The sequence below is a fragment of the Triticum dicoccoides genome, chromosome 2A, assembly GCF_002162155.2.
Source record: "Triticum dicoccoides isolate Atlit2015 ecotype Zavitan chromosome 2A, WEW_v2.0, whole genome shotgun sequence".
In the NCBI taxonomy this organism is placed as follows: Eukaryota; Viridiplantae; Streptophyta; class Magnoliopsida; order Poales; family Poaceae; genus Triticum; species Triticum dicoccoides.
This window is the reverse complement of record NC_041382.1, coordinates 479,047,182-479,051,398: the sequence shown is the minus strand read 5'-3', so window position 1 is coordinate 479,051,398 and position 4,217 is coordinate 479,047,182. Positions and strand designations below refer to the sequence as shown.

At 44.8% G+C, this 4,217-nt stretch overlaps 1 long non-coding RNA gene across 1 annotated transcript; it reads left to right on the top strand.

The window, feature by feature from the left end:
- Positions 1-244: 244 nt before the first annotated feature.
- Positions 245-3,570, top strand: LOC119354962. Its single transcript, XR_005171364.1, has 2 exons — positions 245-2,564; positions 3,059-3,570. It is a non-coding gene; the product is annotated as an uncharacterized LOC119354962 (long non-coding RNA).
- Positions 3,571-4,217: the final 647 nt, after the last annotated feature.

Below are 4,217 nucleotides of genomic sequence, written 5' to 3'. Positions count from 1 at the left end.
TTTTTTACATTAGCCATCGTCCGCCGCGGCCTACCCGGTCCAACACAATCAACCCGAGCAGGACTCTTTGTATTGAAAGCAACTCGAACAGTCCCTCAAAAAAAGCAACTCGAACAGGACTCTAAGCCACGTGATCAAATAGAGGCAAAAATCTGGCGGAGCATAAACAACGTTTCTGGGGTATTTTTTCTAAAAAGAATGTTTCGTGGGTACATCCAAAAAACATTAGTCGGACTACCCACCAGCTCGTCCATCCCCATGCCCCGATACCTTTTTTTCGCCCAAGCAAATTGACGGTCACCGCCGCCGCACCTCTCGCCGCTGGCCACTGCCGTTGACGCCAACCTCCCCCAAGTCTCTGATGTCTCCACCGATAGCGCCGCTTCCGACCAATCCTACGAGGCCAGAGCGCCACCTCCGGGCTTCTCCCATCCCTGATCTGGAGAACCAACCTCTTCTCCTCCCTCCACCCCGATCTGGCAGCAACACCGGGAGATCGGCGCGGCGCGGCGCTGGCGAGGGGAGGCCCTGCAGATGAGACGATGGTGGAGGTAAGTAAAGTCGATGGAGCTTGGGCGCGGGGTGGCCAAGGATGCCGTCGCTTGTGCTCCAATCCACTTGCCATCTGTAGCTCGTACTAGAATTGGTTCCGTGCGCCAAAAAATCCCGTTGCAAAAAGGAGATCCGCATGCGATGCTGGACATGTTGTGCTACTCCATTTGATCCAAGCTACTTCAGCCGTGATTGATTTTGGTGGCGGACTGGGAGGAGACAAACAAGGATGGCAAAAACATTAAGATGAAATAGGAAAAACAAAGTTGTTAGGAAAAGAGAAGCGCAACAAACAAAAACATTGATCTTGGACCAGCTGAGTGATCAAGGTAGTGTGATTTACAGTTGATAATTCTTTTACCCAAAGCACCGACATGATCGAGACACTGGTTGTCCTGGTTGCCATATAACATGTGCATTATAGTTAGTCCAGTTGGGCTACACGGCTGTTTGAGGAAAACCATAAGCAATTGAGTTCTTTATCAGTAGTCATGCAGAATTAGTGTGAAATATACAGTTTATTTTTCAAGATTATTTTGCAGTTGTACCATCAATTATTTGTTAATGTGCTTTTTCCAGTGGAAACAGTCGTTCGAAACGAGCAGTATACGATTGCTGCAACCCAATTATCTTAGATTCTACCTTTGTCTAATGTTCTTAACCTTTATATGCTTCTTAGATACTACCTTTGTTTGATGTTCCTAACCTTTATATGCTTCAGTACAGAGAAATCTTTGGAACTTGACAAGCCAAGGTATGATAAGAGCAGATTATTACTTCGTTCTCATCCAGCATCCTCTTTACATATCAATATTCGAGCGGTAGTTATTCCATCATGTTACATTACTATTGCATTCATATTTTTATGACTAGCCAGCCCTTTCTATAGTTTTCTCAAAAAAAATATTCATGCGTTTTTATAGTAGTAAATTTTTTTGGGCGATGCAATGTAAGTTATGTTATTTCTATGCCTAAGTGCTATTACCAGCAATTGATTTTTCTGGCAAGGGAATGTTGAGATGATAGCTTGAGCCTCTGTGCCACATTTTGAAAACTCTAGACTTATCTTTTACTAATTTTAAAATTGGTAAACTACACATCGACCCCTAGATACCTATCAAACTGTATCTGTTGATTCATTTAGCTGTATTATTGTTTGGTTCGTGGAAACTGTCATTTTCTCCATCCGTAGACTTCGTAATTGGGCCTTTGTTAAAAGACGGCGTAAGGGCGAGTTGTGGGGATATTCACCGCAATATCTGCAAGCAGGAAACTACTTTGCTCACCTACCCTTGAACTGGAACTACTAATTAGAAAATATGCATTTCATGTGTCATTTTGCCATTGAGCTAAATTATGTTATTTTCATTCGCCTCCCCTCTTCGAGCCGTCGCTGTATTGGGCCTCACATGGCTTCAAGGCCTGTTTAGGCATCTGTTGTAGAAGAAAATGCTTCTGTTTTTTTGTCGGTCGTCGGCATCGGGTTAGTCAGTTGTCCAATTTGTAATATCGCCCGTGGATGTTGAAGAATACTCGACCACCCGTGTTGACTTTCAACTCTCATTAATAAAGATGAAGCCCCGCGAGATCGTTCATGAGGCGAGACAAACCCGCTGACATCCCCACCCCCACGTCCTACACGCTTGCAGCCCACCGCCTTGGCTGCTAGCCACAAGTTGGGCATGCAGCCGTGCACTAGGGGAGCGCCCGCGTAGGAGACAACGATGCCGCCGCTGACATGGCCAATGTGGATGTGCCCCGAGTAGGTCCAAGGCTAGCGAGGTAGTGCTCAGAGCCAACACCTGCTCGAGCCCCCTGATGCGGACTACCTTGACAGAGCACATGGTTGGCTTGTCGTCGATGCATCGTGACCCGGTGAACTCTTGAATCCCACACTAGGAATCCATCAGTGGCTAATGTTCCATGGAAGGTAAAAATCCATCTTTGGCGTATTTTGTTTTCAGAGTATTGATGTTGGGGATGAGCCTAAGAGGAGAAAGATTAATGATATGGTAAGTTGTCCTTACTGCTTCAGGGGGGAGCTTTTATCACTGCTTTTTGGGGTTGTATTTATGTCAGAGGCATGAAGGGAGCTATAACTAATTTGTGATTCTCGTGGCCACTTTTTCTCTAAAAAGGGCAGGTTGCCATGTGATCTAAAATTGTGAATCAGAAATGTTTTCATCAATGCCCATCCCAATTGCTAACAATTCTGTTAGCACACTCAGGTTTGTGCTTTTTTGTGGTGATTTACTAAACATATTTTGTCTTATGATCCCCTTTGACATACACTTGTGCCCTCCCCATTATTTCCACTCTGCAAAATAGTAGGTAAGGAACTACAGAAAGTGGATTGTTGAGTTTTGTCAAGCATAATGGCACACCTAATTTTGGCAGATCACCTGGCTTTGAGATTTTCGCATTACTATATGAGGTTCCCATAAGCTCTTGTATTGCCACAATAGCTTCTTTTAATGCACCAGGAAATTGTATTTTTTTGTCTCAGGTAGAAAGTTCCTTTCTCACCAGTTTTTCCAGACTGAGAACAAGAGATAGAGGGCTGACCGGGGGCGATGACAGCTGGTGTCGTGGCCAAGTGTTGACAAGGCAACTGACGATCATTGCCGAGCACTGGGGAGGTTGCCGGTGCCATGGTCGAGTGCTTGGGGGATGGCCATGGTGGACGAGGGAGAGCAACCAGTACGGGGAGAGACATAGAGATGTGATTCTTTCGTTACGTCCATGGCAAGGTTCCATGAGATGGCACCAAATTTTTGGGAGGATATATACACTGATTGTGGCTGAGAAGAAGATTACTGCTCCTGCGATTTTGTATGTTGCGTGAGAGAGGAGAAATGGGGCAATTTGTTTGATATGATTTATGAGCGGATGCTTTACTTTTGTACAGGGATACGCTTCATGTCCGGCTGATATATGGTGTTCTATGCTCTACTGTGTGCTCTGCTTGTGGAAATTTGTACATGGCAATACATACATCGAAATTGAGATTTGGAGCAATTTGGTTGGATGCCATTATTTGTGTGATGATGTCATTATTGTACAGAGGGACGGGACAGTGAGGGAGATGGATAGAAATTGCTAGCTGTTTTAATTATTTGTTTTCGAAGCTTATTATTTATTAGTTGTTGTTGCAAATTGTTGTGATTGAAAGTCAACCATACTTCTGATTATTCCAAAGCAATGTCAGATTTGAACTAGACTGGACTACAACATGTTGATGTAGATGAGTCTGAACATGATTAACATGATTGTGCATTCTTTAGTGACTAAAACAGGTTGGTGAGGTATTTTTACCCCCGTTGCAACGTACGGGCATTTGTGCTAGTATAATTATAACATGAACAATAGACAATTATCATGAACAAGAAAATATAATAATAACCATTTTATTATTGCCTCTAGGGCATATTTCCAACAGCCCTGACCAAGGTGTTCACCAAGATGGTGTTCTGGAACCCCAGTGGTGACTTCGCCGACGCGCCGGAGAGCTTGCCGGAGGGTACGAACCTCACGGTGCTCGAAGAGCGTATCGAGCCCATCATCAGCTGCGTCGACGGAGTCGAGGGGGTGGAGGGCCAGCGCCGGGACTAGGCACCCCGTTTCTCATCGCCGCTGCGAGTTCATGACCAAGACAATTTTATCTT